Genomic DNA, 19,872 nt, shown 5'->3' with positions numbered 1-19,872 from the left:
ACATACACACGTGTGTATGTGTATATTTGATGAACTTGCAGATATTGTCATCTACTGAATTCCATTAATTGAGGTTATTTCGAGAACATACCTGCCCAAGGTGCCACACAGGAGGATCAAACCCAGGGGTTGCGAGGCCAACTTCTTAAACCACACAGCCATTCTAGCAGCCAACGAATTAAATTAAAACTGTTTAAAAATGAGAAAATAAACAATGAGGCCCCTCAAGGCAGCCATAATAATAATAATAATAACAATAATAATCCTTCCTTCTATAGGCACAAGGCCTGCAATTTTGGGGGAAGGGACTAGTTGATTACATGAAACCAGTGTGTGACTGGTTCTTGGTTTATCTACCCTGAAAGGATGAAAGGCAAAGTCGACCCCAATGGTATTTGAACTCAGAACGTAAAGACAGATGAAATACTGCTAAGCATTTCACACGGTGAGCTAACGATTCTGCCAACTCACCACCTTAATAATAATAATAATAATAATAATAATAATAATGACGATAATAATAATAATAATAATAAAGAAACAAGAAACATCTAAAAAAAAATAAAGTAAAATAAAAACTAAATATACAAGAACAAAAATAGCCCAGCAAGACAATCCCAAGGATTCACACACAGACACACAGACAGAAAAGGAGGGGGGAAAAAAAAGGTGTCTTTAAAGGCAAGACAAATTTCTGAGCTGACCACCTCAACTGGCAATACAGAGTGTTTGGAAAGAATTGAAAACTATCTTCTACTGAGATATTTTGAAAATCCGGTGCTTTTACATACAGAGTGTGGTTGGTGCTGGGTGCTGTGGGGGGAGGTGGCATTGGTGAGGTGTGGGAGAGTATTCGGATAAATGGTGCGGATAGGTGGTGGTGGATGTGAGAGTTTTTTGAAGGTTGAGTCAGAAATGGTGCTGATGGCATTGCTAGTAGTTGTGGTGGTGGTGGTTGTGGTGGTGGTGGTTGTGGTGGTGGTGGCAATCTGGGTGGTGCTGCTGGTAGAAATCAAAAAGAGAGAGAGAGAGAGAGAGAGAGAGAGAAGTAAGATGAACCGAGAGAGAGATTAAACTAAAGGCCACAACAGAAGGGTCAGACAGGGCAACAGGCTAAGTTATGGTCGGATAATAGAGAAATGCTTCTCACGTCGTCTCTCCAAATACTTTTTTTACAACTACAGGACTAGTAGGCAGTGATGGCCAGTTGACCTGGTTGAAACCACTTTACATGTGTTACTGAATGAATAATTCTGGGAAAGGCACAAATATCACAACTTCCCATCTCCTTGTCTCTCAAAAGAAAAAAGAAAAGAAAAATAATGCCATCTTCAAGCCTTTAAAATTTCTCTTGGAGAGAGAAACCGGCTGATTCTAGCATTGAACACAACACGAAACATACACAAAGACACAGAACGGGTCAGTGCACAAAATGGCACATTGGGGTCACAGGAATATTAAAGGATTGTTTAGACATCTGTGGTGGAGAGTGACAAAATCAGAATGGTGTTTGTTAACAATCATGGTTTTATAGATTTCTTTAAAAAAAAAAAACAAACCCCAGCAGAGTGACATTATAAGAACTTCTAAAATTGGCACAGAGGCCACAAATGTTTTTGGAAAAGGGTTTCTGTGTTTAGCCATCAGGAAAATGAAGGGTGCTTATTTTAAGTCACCTCCCGCAGAAGTTTAAAAGTAAAAAAAAAAATCAGTCTGGGTCGGATTTAAACTCTGAATATGCAACCAACATTCCCTCTCCGTGTCGCAACGGGGTACCAATGGTGCCATGCGCCTCAAAATGATGTCGCACTCGTTTTGGTTTACAAAATACAATTGTAGTTTTTTTGGGGCATTTGCACAATTCTGCCATTTCCAAAAACTGAAGACAGGGTTCGCTCCCACATCTTGCAGCACCAAAATAAATGATGCCACACACAAATTTCTGCTTTATTTCGGCAGCTGTGAAAATGTAAATGTCAATATAGGACAATGATGACAATCTAATTAAGACAGGTGTGTTTTCATTACAGAGCCTCAGGTAAGAAAAAAACAGTTTCAGATACAAAATGTGTCACAGTCTCAAAATACCTTTTGCTAAAAGCATAAAAGATTTCCACTCAGTGGTTAGGAAAGAATTAGAGGGGGGGGGGATGCTGGATGGGGCCTAAACACCACAAGGCATTTAGTTCACCAGTCTACTACTTCTGCTACAACGACAATGGTTTTCAAAGGTCAAAGGTCAATGCTGGCACAGGAAGAGGAGTGAGGGGAGGATAAAAACTCTCCCCCCATTCCCCTTTGTGGTGTTGGGGAGATGGAAATTGAAAGTCGACCCTTGTGGGATTTGAACCCAGATCAGACGAAGACAAATCTAAATACGGTAAGGCATTTAGTACAATGGTCCACCACTACCACGCTTCTGGCAACTCATTGCTTTTATTATTGACATAAAGATAATAATAATAATAATAATAATAATATGCTTTCTTAGGCACAAGGGGGGAGGGGGGATTTGATTGATTGGACCCCAGTGTTTAACTGGTATTTTATTCACCTTAGGGGAAAAAAGAAAAAGAAAAATTGAAGGCAAAGTCAATAATGAAAGTGAATTTGGAACCATGAGGGACAAAGCTTAAAAATTACTTCATTCTTGTCTTCACTCATCATCTATCCTGCCTTAACGATGACAATTAATTAGAGTTAATGATTGCTAGGAGAGGCAACAGTTGAAGACACCAATAGGTTATTGGTACTTTATTTTATGAAGCCACTAAAATATGAAAAGTGAAGTCGACCCTGCTTCTAAAAGGGTCACGTTCTGATGAGAGAGAGAGAAAACGGTCAAATGTGTGGAACCCTGTGGTTTATTCTATCAAGCCCCTCAAAGATGGAAGCCAAAGTTGACCTCTGTGGGGTTTAAATATTACAGGAATATAATGATGACAATTTTTTTTTTAAATGGGCTCAAGGTGAGAAATTTGGGGATCAGTGTTGAGCTGGTCCCCTCAACCGAGTCTTTCAGTGGTAGGTCCAGCTTTGTTTATCACTGATCTGCTTCATTCATCACTGATCTGCTCTATTGTGAACTATGTTATGTTTATCATAGATTGATCTGTGATGGCACAGGTAAGCAATCAATTAAAGATTTCTGCTTGACCTGCAAAATCATGACCCAATGACCATCCACAATGTTCAGGACAACTTGGGGACAGGAAGGGGTCCCCAGAACAAAACCTATTTTACTCATACATCCTATCATTCATTCAACACTGTTATTTCAGAACCAAACATCTGTGATAAATGAAGAGAGATGTGCTTTGTTTTATTGACCCAGGAGAGACAAAAGGTAAAGTTTACGTAAGCAGGATTTGAACTCAGAACTTAAAGAACTGGAAGAAAAGCTGCTGCTTGGCATTTGGTCCGAGGCCCTAATTAAGGGTTCTGTCAATCCCTATAACAACTTTTTCTATCAACTCCTGCACACAGATTTTTAGGGGAGGGGAAACAAATCGAATGACCCCAGGATTTATCAAACCCCTGAAGGATGAAAGGCAATGTGAAACCCTGTAGGGATTTAACTTAGAACATAAGAAAACACCACAAGGCATTTCATTTAGCCCAGTACTCTTGGTTTCAACCATTTGTCCTGCCATGATGATGATGATGATGATGATGATATTCAAGACGAGCGATGGTGGTGGTAGTGGTGACTCTTGTAGGAGGAAATCGTTACAAAACAATCGGTCCTTTGTACTCTGAAGTACTTTGGAGATGACTTTGTAAATGATGGGGAAAAAGGAAGACAGAGAGGCAGAGGGAGAGAGACGGTCGGTCAGTTGTAAGATGGACAACGGTCAGAAGACGGGCAGCGGAGGGTGACTATCAAACAAAGAGGTAACACAGAACACGTTACTGAATCACCCACCTTATTACACAGCATCAGTCTCTGGAAAACTGATGATGATGATGATGATGATGGCTTAACCCAGATACACACAAAATCTATTTTACAGAATTTAAGTTTTGAGGAGATGGAGGCAAGATTAGCCGGTTCGCCTTTTAAAATGGCCAGATCTGTCCTCTCACGCTTATCCTACAATGTCATTCTAAAAATAGACAATCACATCGTTGAAATCTCCAACCTATGAGATAATCCACGACTAATTGAAGAGAACGTGAATAAATAAGCGACAGAGTTGAGAGAGCGATCTGGATGGTGAAGGGTTCGAGTCACAGAGATGCAAGGAATGGGGGGGGGGAGAAGAATAGAAAAGAGAAGTCACTAGGGTAAAAGAAAAAAAGGGAGGAATGAAATCTAGTTTGCTAAACGTTTCTCTCTCTCTCCTCCTTCTTTCTGTTTATCTCTGACTGTAATACGGAAGACGAACCATCAACAAACGGAGTGCCCCAGCATGGCCAGAAGTTAAAATTGACCAGATCCAGCCTCTCACACCTACCCTACAATGTCATCCTAAAAGTAAACAATCCCATCATTGAAATCTCAAAGCTACGAGATAATCCAGGATTAATTCAAAGCAATATGAATAAATAGAGATTACTTTTGACAGAGGAACCAGAATTTCAAAGGGTCAAACAGTCCCTAGACAAAAGGGGGGAAATTAACACTCTAGCAGGGATTGAATTCAAGTTATTGTACTTTTTACTCAGCCATGCCCATCTCTGCCAATTTAGCAGTAACGATGCTCTTTTATAATTAATAATGGTATAATATAATCAATTTTTAATTATAGCCCAAGGTCACACGTTTGGTGTGGTGGGGAGGGGGGAAGAAGAGACCAGGCGATTAAATTGAATGTTATTCTCTTTGATCACCCGCCCCCAGAAGGAGGAAAGGCAAATTTGCCCTTGGCTTGGTTTGAACTCAGAACCTTAAAAAAATCTGTCACAAAATATTGCAAGACATTTCATTTCTATCTTCTGATTTTATCATTTTGTCATTCTGTTGCCCCAATAATAATAATAAAATAATAATTAATAATAATAATAATAATAATAATAATAATAAAAAAAAAAAATTTGTGACATTGGCATAGGGCCAGGGATTTGGGGGAGAATGAGGTTATGAGGTTAGTTTATTGCAGTGATCCCCAGAACGTAACTGGTACTTTTATTTTATTGGCTCAGGAAAGGTGAAAGGCAAAGTTGACCCTGGCAGGATTTGAAACTGAGGACAAAAAGACCCAGGATGAACACAACTAAGGATTCGTCTGAGACGCAAACAATTTTGCCAACCTATCGTCCTAATGGAAATAACAACAACAACAACAACAACAATAATAATAATAATAATAATAAAATAATAATTAATAATAATAATAATAATAATAATAATAACAGGTAAATTTAACAATGGCAGCACAGGGCTAAATTTTTAGAGGGGAGGGGCATGGGTCATGGTTGATGTAATTAATCCTAGGGTTTGACTAGGAATTTTAGATTTGGTCCCTCAGAAGACTGGCAGGTAAAGTTGACCCCAGTGGGGCTTGAACCCCCCCCCCCAACAAAAAAAAGGGGATGTGACTAAACATTGCAAGGCAAGGATGATGGTTTCAATAAGAATTATACGAAGTGGTTGGCAAAACAGAATTAAATGTGCCCCTCCCCCTCCAACATAGAAGGGGGCAAAATATAATGGCAGTTGTGGGATATGATCTCGAGGGGGTCTTGGTCATTTTTGTCCATTTAACCATTTCCCTCACCATCATCATCATCATCATCATCACTAACAACAACAACAATGGTTTCAATTTTGGCACAAGGCCAGCAGTTTTTGAGGGGAGGGGGTAAGTCGATTACATCGAACCCCCCCAGTGTTCAGCTGGTACTTATCGACCGACCCCAAAAGGATGAAAGGCAAAGACTACCTCAGCAGAATTTGAACTCAGAATGTAAAGACAGATGAAACACTGCAAAGTGTTTTGTTTTATTGGCTCAGGAAAGGTGAAAGGCAAAGTTGACCCTGGCAGGATTTGAAACTGAGGACAAAAAGACCCAGGATGAACACAACTAAGGATTCGTCTGAGACGCAAACAATTTTGCCAACCTATCGTCCTAATGGAAATAATAACAACAACAGCAACAACAGCTCGTCAACTTAATTATACTAATACTAATAATAATAATAAAAATAATAATAATGGTTTCAAATTTTGGCACAAGGCCAGACCCCAGGGCTCAACTCGGGCAAAAGTGAACCTTGGCAGAATTTGAACACAAAACATAAGGAGGAACAAAATGCTGCTCACTGCTCTACTAATTAATAACATAAATAATTGTGTCTAATTTAGGGGCAAGCAATTTGGAGAGAGGAGTTAATTAACTTAACGAGCCACAGTACTTGACTGGGGAAGCTGTTTTATCGACCCTGGTGGGATTAAAGGCAAAGTTCATATTAATAATGGTTCTTAAATCAGACATAAGGCCAGTAATTTGGTGAGATGTGTGGGTAAGTCAATTTCATGAATCCCCAATATATGACTGGTATTTTATTTTATTCAACAACCTAGGCAGGATTTGAACTTAAACATTAAAGAGCTGTAACTAGACACTGAAGTATTGAAAAGCATTTAGTCCAAATTCTCTAATGGTTCTGCCAATGCACCAAATATCTTAGAAGAGGTGCTGGGCCATTGTTTCAAAGAAAAGGAAAAACCGTTGTTGTGAGAGCAGGTTTTTTTTTTTCTGAGTCCTGATCCAAGCAACAATAACAAGATATCAAAATTAGGCCACAGATTTAGGTCAGCAAGGCATTATTGCCACAGCATCACATCTCTTCCTTCTTGTAATGAGTTTAAAGGAGTATGTTACGGTACTTTTATAAACTTTTAATTAACAAACAAGAAGAGTGTCTTTTTTTCTTTTCTTTCCCAGGCACTAAATTTTCCTTTGTAATGAAAAGTTGAACGTTAAATCATCAAAGAAACCGACCCTTTAGTATCTTACAGACCCGCATATGGATGTGGGTATACACACAAACACAAGGGGTCTTACACACACACACACACACATTTTCCTATTTCACTTAGGTATTGAAATACTAATAACCTAGTGTAGAACTCAATACAGGTATGCTTCAGAATGTAGTGTTGAATACAGAGTGGCTCTGATGAAGCTCTAAGTTGATACTCAAGCACTCAACTCTGAGTGCATTGCATTTTACAGCAGAAACAGCCGTTAGCCAATGCAGTTCATAAGATAATTGTCAATTCTTTTGCCATCTCAGTTTCTCATATTATATATACATACATACGGCCCTTGGAGGGATGTCAACTTCAATAGGATTTGAACTCACGAATATGAGATACTGTAAGGAGTGTTTAATCTAACTGCACACTGTCTATAATAATCCTGATAATAATAATAATAACAATGATGATGATAATAATAATGATGGTGATGACGATTTTTTTTTTTTTTTTACCTTAGGCACAAATGCTAATTTTTAACAGGAAACAGTCCTAACAATTCACAAGATCCCTGCTATTTGTGAAAACCCTTTTTTTTTTTGAGCCTGAAGGGACAAAAGACAACGAAACATTGGAGAGAGAGAGAGAGAGAGAGAGTAAAGGATTCAACTTTATATCTTTCCTCTGTCTCACAACAACAACAACAACAACTCACTTTGCCGCAAAAGATTGGCACACAAACACAACTTGTTGTATAAGCATAATGTGACTAGATTGGTCCCAGTCCGTGATTGGTAGACACTTCTTTATTTTACTGAAGGACAAAAGGCAAAGTCCACCTTGGCAGTATGTGAACTTGTTTAACGTAAAGGGACAATGTCTCAGGTAGATTCTTGCCAAGATCAACGTTTCAATTCCCAGCACAGAATTTAGCCCCGGAATCGCTAAAATTAAATCCACAGGAGTTTTCTACACTTAGTCATAGAAATATTGGTCTCAAATTTTGGCAGAAAGCCAGCAATTTGAGGGGAAGGGGTAAATTGATTACATTAACCCCAGTACACAACAGGTACTTATTTTATCAATCCCTAAAGGATGAAAGGCAAAGTCGACTTCGGTGGAATTTGAACTCAGAAAGTGAAGATGAAATGCTGTTTAGCATTTTGCCTGGCGTGCTAATGATTCTGCCAGTTGACCATTTCAATGACCAGAGCCATTCTGACCGACAGACTTTCAGGTTTCTAGATGATGAGGACAGACACCATCTTTTCTCAGACATCTCTAACAACACTATCGTTCACAAATGTATATCAATAATAATAATAATAATAATCTTGTCTACTATAGCAAAAGGCCTGAAATTATGGGGGAACAGGTGGGTAGTTGACTACATTGACCCTAGCGTTCAACTGGTACTTTTTTCAGTGACCCCGAACAGATAAAAGTCGAAGTCGACCTCAGTGAAATTTGAACTCAGGACACAAAGACAGACAAAATATCACTAACAATAATAATAATGTTGATGATGTTTCTAAGTTAGGCACAAAACCAGTGAGATTTTGGGGGAGGAGTTTCCTGAACTACGTCAAACCCCAGTAGTTGACTGGTACTATTTTTGTCGATCATGAAGGGATGAAAAGGATTTGGAAAAAAGGGAAAATTCCTAAAAAGCTATCAACATTTTCTGAATAGCTTTACTTTAATCTAATCTGGAAGGATTAATGAAATATGAACTCAAACTACTCCTGTAGGATTTGATCTTCAAACGCCTAAATGAGGCAGCATTTAATCCACTGATCTACCTTTCTTTCTTTTCAGTTTCTCTGAACACATCACAGTTATGATGGGGTACTATCTTCATGCTTTTTCTTACTTTATTTTATTCATATTCCATTGATCCGTGGTACACAATCTGACTGAGATCATCCCACACTCATCTCAGTAAATACTGAAAAGATTTCACATCGATTTACATACACACACGTTAGGCTTCCATTCAGCTTTCAACTAATATTTCATCCTCAAGGCATTGATCAATGGGAGACTGGTTAAAGACACTTGCCCAAAAGTGTTGCACAGCAAGATCAAATGTGGGACAAAGACAGGCGACAGAGATTTAAAGGTGAAGTGAATGACAGAAAGACATTAGCTGAAGTCAGGTTGATGAGAGAGAAAGTGGGTTGGGGAAATGAGGTCAAGTTGCACCTAAATAAATCGTGCCCTTTGGAAGGAGAGAGGTAGGAGAAATAAATGAGAACTTCCTCAAAAAAAAAAAAAAGTAACACCCCTTCAAAAGTAAAAAAAAAAAGACCAAAACAAACTGCTCCCTCCCTACCGATGACTTTTCCTAATCTCTTAAAAATGTGATCAGAGAACATATCATAATGTCAGAAATATGTGTATTATCTTATGCAACATATGTGAAATATAGATGAAACAAGGTTGGCATAATTTTGGTGAAGACACCACACCACAGAAGGGGAGAAATAAAGAAGTAAGCAAAATTATTGTCGTATAGAATTAATTCAGCGTGGTACATCGTTTCATATTTTCACAGTTTCCAATAACAAATTAATAAGGGTAATAAATCTGGAAAACTGGAAAAGACCCCACTTTAAAAATAAAAAGTATTGATGGATATTCAAAGTTAAACTATTTTGTATTTTACCTTACACAACAAAGATACTGTTACACAATTAATTACTAAACCACCTATCCTACCCACTGGTGCTCAACCAGATTAAAAGAAAAAGTGGGGAGGACACATTAAGAAATGTAATCTTAGGTAAACTTATAGAAATAAAGATAAACATAATGGTTATGACTGGAAGGATGCCTTTGGTCGTAGGCCTGCTCAATCAGGACCAACCTAGGGTTTAACAACAACAACGAACCACCACCAACTCTATTTCATCTATAAGTTAGTCACACATTGGCTCGACGACAACAACAACAATTATACTATTGAACAAGAATTGAGAAATTTTGGAAATTTTTTTGTACATGAAGCAAGGAAAGCTGTATAGGGGCAAATTTGAAGGACCACTTGGCAGGAAGTTTCAGTTGTATAAGGCAATTTAGATTAAAGAATATTTTGAAAGTTTTCTTTTACACACTTTTTTCTTCTTCATATTATCATCCCCCCTCCCTCCACTCAATCTTGTATGTAAACGTTTGGTGTTAGTATCAAAATTATTATTATCATTATTATTATTATTAATAGTTTAAAAAGAAAACAAATCAGTAACAAGTGTGTGTGTATTAGAGTGTTATGATGAAGGAGGAATTAGAGCTGATAACGAAGAGAATCAATCAGCTAACGAAGGCTCAGGGAATAAATTCAAATGGGTTTTTCGTCAACCTTCTTTCTTTCTCTGTTATTAATTATTCTGGTATGTAACAAATTTCATAACATTTTTATCATTTACACCACAGGACTTTAGAAACTTTGGGAGAACGTAAAATAATTCATTCTATGGACAAACTCAATGCAGATAAAGCTAGAAATAACAGTGAGCAGCTTACCTCTTCTACAATCCAAAGGGTTTTTTTTAACCCAATATTTACACATTATTTCTAGCTTTATCCACATCAGATTTCCACTGATAAAAACAAATTACTATTATTATTGTTATTATTTTGGTTCATAATAAATTACATTATTAATATTATTATTACTATTACTTAGGAGAGGAGAGAGAGAGAGAGAGATTAAGGAATGTTGGAGAATTCTTTTAGATTGAAAGTAGAAACATATATATATATGTATGTATGTATGTATGTATGTATGTGTGTGTGTATATGAAAGGAATGAAATGGAAGAAAATGAACTAATGTGGAGAAAAGAAAAAGAAAGAAATTTCAGAACTTATTCCTGAGCTTTCAGATTTAATTTTAATTTAATTAATTAATTTGTTTAAAGAAAAAAAGGGAATCAAGAAAATGTAATCTGGAAAAAAAAAAAAAAATTGTTTGTTCTTCATTTTGAGAGGTTTATAAAATTTTGAGATAAATCCAGATGAGGACAAAACAAAAGCCACCCACGCCTACCCCTAAACATGTAGGTTGTGGAATTTTATGCTTTTTCTTTGATATTCCTTTAAAGCGAATATTATGCAAGACTGTCAACTGGGAACCAAGGGGTAGATTGGGGGACCAAACTTTAAAGATAATAATAATAATAATAATAATGGTTTCAAATTTTGGCACAGGGCCAGTAATTTCAGGGTAGGGGTTAAGTCATTTACATCAACCCCAGTGATCAACTGGAACCTGTTTTAACGACCCCGAAAGGATGAAAGGTATAAAGTTGACCCCGGTGGAATTTGAACTTCAGAATGTAAAGCCAAGCGCAATGCTGCTGAGCGGTTTGCCCAGAGTGCTAACAATTCTGCCAGTCCACTACCTTAATTAATAATAATAATAATTAATAATAATAATAGGGATGTATAAAAAAACCACCCACCCATCCTCGTTTAAAAAAGTCAGTTTTTCTTTTTGCGGCAAGATATTTTTTTTACCAAATACTCCACGGCATCACAGTATCACATCCAACATGACAATTATTATCGTTTTTAATTATAATTACAAACAGTTTGTTTTTTTAATTTTTTTCCTCTTTTCGTCAAGTGTGAAAAGTACAAATTCAAAAACGTCACACTTACTTATATCATCCATGTTTTAAAGAACCACATGTTAAAATATGTCTGTCAGGCTATCCATGTTTTTTTAAAAAAACAAACAAGCAAGAACCACATGTTAAAATGTCTGTAAAGCTATCCATGTTTAAAAGAACCACATGTTAAAATATCTGTCAAAGCTAACCATATCAAAAAAGCATACTTTTAACAATATTTTTCCCAACTTGTACATTTGAATATCTTATAATATATATATATATGTGTATATACGCACACATATATATACGTATATATCTAAATATATGTAGATGTGAATATATACTTCTAACAACTATAACAGTCATTGTAACAGACTATAAATGGTAGCATATGGAAAACCGGTAGAGCAGCAAATGCCTTAAACAAATTGAAGGGCTGGGGTTCCCATACAATTTGACCATCAAAGGCAGGAAGGGCCGGATTAAGGATTGTATTAGGCACAGTACTTTGGGCCTTCGCTAGTGTTGAACATACACATTCCAGAGTAATTAGTTTATCATTGATAAGCTACAGTGGAATTGTATTTCAAAATGTTGATAATTCCTCTAAAATTTAGGGTTGAAATTTATACATCTGGTAAGGGTTAGGTTCTACAAAGCAAAAGGGTGCTGGGACAAGGGCTCTGGCACTCTCATCAAAATTTACCATTCTTAATAGGAATTAGTAGACAATATATATTGATTCTTAAATTCGTTTCCATATCAATTGGAAGTTGTCATTAATGGAACCATGAAGCAATCACCAAGAGATCAACCAAAGATTCAATCCATCCATCTTTATGTATCACTGGTTTGGGGTAACAGGCTACACTGGAATTGGGAACCAGATGGCACTCATCCCATATTGATCTGTGATAACACGGGTCAGTGATTAGTCAAAGATTCTGCTTGGACTGCAGAAATGAACCCCAGGGACCAGATACAATGCTAAGGACTTGATGGTTTCTAAACGAAACCCATTTTCTCCATATGTTCTGTTATTCATTTAACGTGGTGTCTAATTGGAACTAAACTCCCAGGATAAACGAAGACAGACATATAGTTTAATTACCAGCAATCTTATCAGTTTTAATTGTTTAACTACAAGTCTATACACATCATGGCTTCTCTGCGTACGTCTCTACAATAATGTTATTTCTTTCACTCATTTTGGTCATCAGAGAGTGGCCATACTGGAGTACTGTGTTCAAAGGTATATAATGGATTATATATACTTGAGTGGTACTTTGTTTGTCAACCTCAGAAAGATGGAAGGCAAAAATTGATCCAGGCAGTATTTGAAACCAGATCCTAAATATTACAAGGTATTCTAAGAGTTCTATTATTTACCATATTATGTAGGCAGAGGTCATAAAATTTGCAGTATGGCATAGCAACATTCTTGTTGACCTGGCACATCTATTATACATACACGCTTGTATACACACGTGTATAAGTAGGCATGTGTTTTTGTATAAGCATTCGTGCCCACACATGAAGTTTTCTGATGTTCCTTGGACCAGGTAAAATGAAGTCATTAATTAATGAACTGAATAACTAACAGAATTACTTTTTCTATAATTACCATTTAGAATTGATTACACGTTCTTCTTTGAATTGTGTGCAATATCAGGATTTCTCAATAATGGACCCAGGCTTCTCATTCACTAAATAAAAGGATCCGTATAATTATACTGACTGTTGACAATTAAACACTAATATTTTTAGGGAAAGGGGGTTTGCAGAGAGGGGGGTGGGATGTTAAAACCGTTCTTCTCAGAGTAGGATAAATGACCTTGTTGAGAAGACACTTGTAGGGGGACAGGGGGCGGTTTAAGATGATGAGATGGTATGAGTTCAAGTGGAAGGGCGAGGGTCTTAATTTGAAAAGATATTCTGTGATAAATTCTGTCCCATATAAACATACATTAAAAAAAACCCCTTTTTTTCTCACAAGTAAAAATAAAAATAAAATTAAATAAAATACTCAGAGCCCCTTTATTAAGGAGCCAGAAACAGTTTAATGGTATTACTGGTGTGCCATGGCCAGTCACTGCGGGTATAGGCAGGATTGAACCCTGCTCCACAGCAGTAACAGAACACACCTTCCACTTGCTGTGGGATGACAGTATAAAAAAAAAGGGGGGGGGATCAAAGATGTATATGATGTCATCTTATGTGAAAAAGGGGTCAAGATTCTGTCTCCTTAAAGAAAGCAAGTCGTCATCTACTCACTTCTCAAAGAAAATATATCACAAGCTGTTTTGTTTCTCAGTAGAAATTTCTGAAAAAATTTGCACCAGGAATTAACAATCGGTTCATTTAGCATTCTTCTTTCGCAGTGGGGGCTGGGAAAAAATATGTAAAATATTTCATGTAAATAACAACAAAGTCCAGCAACAATAGATATATTCATTGATGTGTATATGTGTGTATATATATGTGTATATATATAAAACCATTTCACAAATAGTTTGTATATCTGAAGCTTTCTTGCTTGTCAGAAATGTCTGGATATCTCAGCAGAACATAGCCAGAACCAGTTATTATTATTATTCAATACAAAGAAACCCCCTGCTCTCTTGGTAAAGGTATATAATGTATAATATTAATAGTAATAATAAGAATAATAATGATACTCAGGGAATAAATGAGCCCCGAATTATATAACGGCCTAAGAACATTAAAATTTATGTACAATGTTCTGGTCTGGTAAAAAGCTTTTGGTATTTTGGTTTATATTTCGTTATCATAATACGTAAGACACAGATTGATCTAGCAATATCTAGGTAACAACACACAATGCTACATGGTGGTTCGTTCTCTCAGAATCTATACAGAGAGATCCATGGATAGACAGACAGATGGATGGATGTCGAAGTAAATAAGAGACAGACACAGTTTGATTATTATTATTATTATTGTTACACCCAACATGCAGCAGCAGCAGGAAGATGGGATTGAGATCTGGGATCAGGTCAATACGTGTTCCCACCCTCACGACATCTCATCAGCCTCATCATCTTAATTATCATCATCATCAGCAGCAGCAATATTACTCAATTTCTCTTTTTGGCATGGCTTGAACATCTTCCACAGGATTGGAATTTTTTTTACTTTCTTTGGATTTTCCCAAGAATTTCTCATTTTTTTAATCATTATTCTTTTTTTTTTAAAGATCATGTTTTTATCAATTTTAGAAAACAGCAACACACACAAAAGAGACAAAGAATCTCCCACACACACATTTCAATTCATGCTCACACACACACACACACACACACTCACACATGACAAATTTCTGTTGCGCAATGATTGTTTTTTTTCTCCATTTCTTCACGAGAAGAGTAATTTATGTTGATGCAACGGATTCTGAAGTTGAATAATTCATTTTCTAACTGAAAACCCATCAACTGTAAAATATGGGAGTGAAATTGTGTATGTATATGTGTGTATTTATATGACCTGGAGTGGAGAGGGTACGTCATTGATGAGGTCACAAATGGCAATGAAACGACTCTGACGAACCTAGTTAATTGGTTAAATGGTTTACTAGTTAACTAATAATTATAACTGAAGTGAAACAGAACTAGTGCATGTGTTTATTATTAATATAATGACCTTCCCAAAGTACAACAAAATCTCTTTCAACACACGAGTTTACATCAATAATCTTGCAAACCAACACAAAACCATTAAATGATACATACATATATATATATATATATATATCATTTAATGTACACAGTATAAAGATATGAGCTACTGATAGTCTCTTGCTGTGGAAACGTGTCTAGGCAGGTGTTTTGGTAACATGTCCTGAATCTCCGAGCAATTCCTTAGGCTCTGAGTACACGGTCAGTGTTCTATGATCTGCCTACAAACATTACACGTGGACACCTTCACCAAGACATCAGAATGAACCAGGTCAAAAGACGTGTGGCACTGGCAATGTCCCACGGTCCGTGGCGGCACTAGTGGCACATGCCCCTGTGCCTCTATTTGTCTAGGATGCAGAGATATGAAGCACTTGTCTATGTATCATTTGTAGTTAAATATGAGAGAGTAAGAAACCAGAACTGGAAAGAGGGGCGAAAAATTGTAATATGAAAATATACTTTTATAGGGAGTCAGTATACGTATATACATGTATGTATATAAATGTGGATGTATAAAGTTTATGAAAAAGGTAAAAACCATAACCTTCTTAAGCTTTCCTTTTTAGTAATTATTTTTATTCTTATCACCATCATCATCATCATTATTATTATTATTATTATGCATCAAAATAATGTTCACTGTAGATTTATCTATTGAGTCCTATTTCTCTACAAATGGAAATTCTGACTTCAAGGAGTGTGTACATGTGTGTAGATTCGTAAATATATAATGAATAATATATGTGTATATATAGAGTCAAAAAAACAGATTTTAAGCCCAAAGTGTTGCATCCTATCCCTTAGTATGTGAGTGTATATGTTTAATGTTTATAGAAATAGTATTTTTATCATCAAATATTACAAAATCTATTAAAAAAATGCAACACCCATTAAGTTAATGATAGGAAAAGGTTTTAAGAAAACCAAAAATTGGGTGATAGAATATTTCTTTTTTTCTTCTTTAAGTGTAAAATGTAGACATGACTCTGAATACAGGTCCCTTTGTATACCAAGTGGCAATTCCACCAAAAGTCTTGTGTACGATGGAAATTTTAAACACAAATGTAATATTGTAATGAAGACCAGGCCTTCTACCTTGTATCTAGTTTTTAAAAATGTAAGTGACTAACAACTAATTGCAGAAGAGAATTTCTATGCAGAATGGAAGATGACCATGGGATCTGTCCAGGCATGGAGACTGGTGCCTATCAGTTGTCTAAACCCCAGAAGTGGGACTTGGATATGGCACTGGTAACTTATGCAGAACCTAGAGAAATTCAAACCAAGATACCCAGCACAAAGCTGCAGCATTTTATGTAAGGACAAAAGGTGCTCAACATAACTGTACAGAAGGGGTTAAAAATCACTCCGTGAAGGGCTTAGCTGGGGTGAGCAAGACACACTGTTTTAAAGGAAGACAGCCAAATATCAAAAGCTAACTTTTATGGGCAGCATTCATAATGAAAGGCGCAGAGAGAGACCATCTTGAAATCACATTCTCAGATTTTATAAGATATTCCTGCTGATGATCTGGAATGGTCAGCACTGATCCATGGTCAGAATGACAATCACAAGTGCAACACCAAAGCAGGGGGTTTTGAATGTTGCTGCAACAGACAGCCCCAAAAATGCCAGGCAACGACTGAACCCCAAATGCAAGATCTCCTCTCCTCACAGACAGAAAATACATTCGTCCAGTCTGTTGGCATTGACTAGCCTGGCCATTGGGTTACAACTGTTCAGCCTATTGTCATCATCATCATCATCATCATGACACACATATGCATGTGTGTGTATATCTATACAAACACATACACACACAGGTGATGTAGAATCAAACAAACCAATTTTTTTCTCATCAACAGTCGTCATCAATGTGTGTTATGAACCATAAACGGTTTCTTGTTTTTGTTTTTGATTTCACAGAGAGTAGAAGGTAAAACAGAATTGGGGGAAAGTGGGGTGGGGTGGGGGAATAAATGACACAAATGGAACCAATCAACAGGTAGCAGCAGGTGAAAGAGAAATTGTGGATTAAATGGATTGAGAGAGACAGGGGGTGGGGTGGGGTGGGGGTGAAAGAAAAGAGAAAAGGGGTGAGTTTCAGGCAGCAAATAAAAAATGTTGTTGTAACAATGGTGATGGGGAAATGTTAAGGGATTGGTTTTTGATCCAGTATTGATTGATAATCAATCACGTCAGAATAGGGAAACTGAAAGGTAACAAGGGGGGGGGGGAAGAAGACCAACAACAGCAGAAAAGATGTCAAGAAGGACAAAGAGAACCCTTATCACAGACGAATTTGAACTAAACTAAAATACTGACTTCAAATCCTGGCACAAGGCCAGCAATTTCGAGGGGGGAGGGCAAGTTGATTACATCACCCCCCCAGTGCATAACTGGTACTCATTGTACTGACCCTGAAAGGATGAAAAGTAAAACTGGCCTCAGTGGAATTTGAGCACAAAACATAAAACGATGGAGAAAATCGCACAAAACATCCCCCCCCCCCGTGTGCCAACGATTCTTCTGCCCTTGGGCTGGGGTCCAGGGTGGTGAGGAGGAAGAGAAAGCCCTTACATACCGTTCCACTTTTCAAACCTTTCCTCACTCAAAGGGGACGGCCAGCTTCTGGAATGCCACCCCCTTCACCTTAATATCAACCACATTGATGTCCCTGTTCTGGCAAGGAGGTGACCGGGTGGCTGCGTTAACCCCAGACTGAATAACAATAACAATATTAATAATGATAGTTACTAATTTAGGCACATGACCAGCGGTTTTGAGGGGAGGGGGTTAACTGATACCATCAAACATAGTATGGACCAAAACTTTATTTTATCAGCCCTCAAAAGATGAAAGGCAAAGTTAACCCCGGCAGAGTTTGAACTCAGAATGTAAAGACAGCTGAAATACCACTGTAACACTAAGCACTTTGCCCAACCTGCTAACGATCCTACCAGCTTGCCCCCTTAATAATAATATTAATAATAATAATAATAATCATCCTTTCCACTAAAGGCACAAGGCCTGAAACTTTTTTTGGGGAGGGAGTTGATTACATCAACCCCCCAGCAATCAACTGGTACTTATTCTACTGACCCAAAAGGATGAAAGGCAAAGTCGACTGTGGTGGGATTTGAACTTAGAACGTGAAAACGAACGGAATACTGCTAAGCATTTCGCTCAGCATGTTAATGATTCTGTCAGCTCACCATCCCTTTAATAATAATCCTTTCTACTATAGACACAAGGCCTGAAATTTGTGGGGAGGGGGACTAGTCAATTACCAACTGTAAATGCATGACCCTAAGGGCAGCAGCATCAAAAGAAAGCAAGCATTTATTCACATATGAAATGATTTAAGCTTAGAACACATAAACGGATAAACCTAAATATCACAAAGTTATCTCGTCCAGTTCTTCACTGGTTAGACTTCAGTAATATTAATAAAGCATTTAGTTACAGTCAAGGACTTAATTTGGGTTGGCAACAGTTATACTTGGAACCAAAGAGGACCCTGATACATGAGTTTTACAGCAAACCTTCACTCGACTTGCAAAATCCATGTCAACCATCGGCTGTGTGAAATGTTAAATGTCTATGTTAAGCATCAGATACGTTAAATGTCTATGTTAAAGCATTCATGCTAACCAACAGCTGTGCCCAGGTTTCTTCCTTCTACAAAAACTCAACTTACAAGACAGCATCATGAATGGGGTTTCTACAAGGCACAAAGGACCAGACATCGGCAACCAAATGCAAGACCACTACTGTTACACAAGACGTCTCACACACACACACCATCTCCAGAAGCAGATATCAGTCTTATTTCAAGTACCATTCTCAGACAATCTGGTCACAATATCTGCACCCAGTTTTCAGACCTGGGACACAAAGAATTTAGATTCTTGTCCCCAAACACAATGGAATATCAGAAACAGATGTTTTAAAAACATATGAACCATGAATAGAAGCCTAATTCATACACCATTCACATTTTCCCCCACATCACACCTTCGTCCTGGATTAAATTCTAAGATAAACAAAATAGATATTACAGAACAACAAAAACCTCAATGAAAGACGAACGTAATGCACCCTGGGTGGCGGTTCAAGGGTGTGCAATTTCATAGAAAGAAGAGAGGAAATGGAAGAAAATGTATGAAATTGATAATCGTGAATAATTATGCTTTTCAAAGATTTTTCTTTTGGAAATTCATAAGAACTGTGAGGTACAGCAAAAGAATAAGACTTGCAAGAGGTACCCACCCTGCCACGTTGCTTGGACTCAGGGTACTCCTCTTTAACACTTCAAATTATAAGGGATTTTTGAGAGAGATAGAAAGAGAGGGGAGGGGCACAGACTTTTAATAGTTAAAGCTTCTTTCATTCACAACATTATTATTATTTTTTTTTTTTTTAAATGAGGTAGTTATTGTATCTAAAAGATAATCTAATTAGATTTAATTAGTGTTTCTTAATTTCTGAAATCATCATCAAGATTTTCCTCAAAAGACATTAAACTAATTTGTGAAATGAATGTTTGATGAGTGTGTGTGTGTGTGAATATGTAATTTTATGCAAAACAAGGTAAACGTTAACCATAAAACCTCAGGGAGGACCATAA

The 19,872-nt window shown here is 37.1% G+C and overlaps 1 long non-coding RNA gene across 1 annotated transcript; it reads right to left on the bottom strand.

The window, feature by feature from the left end:
• Window positions 1–251: 251 nt before the first annotated feature.
• On the bottom strand, window positions 252–5,286 carry LOC118768345. Its single transcript, XR_005004167.1, has 3 exons — window positions 2,334–5,286; window positions 543–2,296; window positions 252–265 (listed from the first exon to the last, which is right to left on the bottom strand). It is a non-coding gene; the product is annotated as an uncharacterized LOC118768345 (long non-coding RNA).
• Window positions 5,287–19,872: the final 14,586 nt, after the last annotated feature.

The sequence above is a fragment of the Octopus sinensis genome, linkage group LG28 (assembly GCF_006345805.1).
Source record: "Octopus sinensis linkage group LG28, ASM634580v1, whole genome shotgun sequence".
Lineage (NCBI taxonomy): Eukaryota > Metazoa > Mollusca > Cephalopoda > Octopoda > Octopodidae > Octopus > Octopus sinensis.
This window is presented reverse-complemented; position numbering and strand designations above follow the sequence as displayed.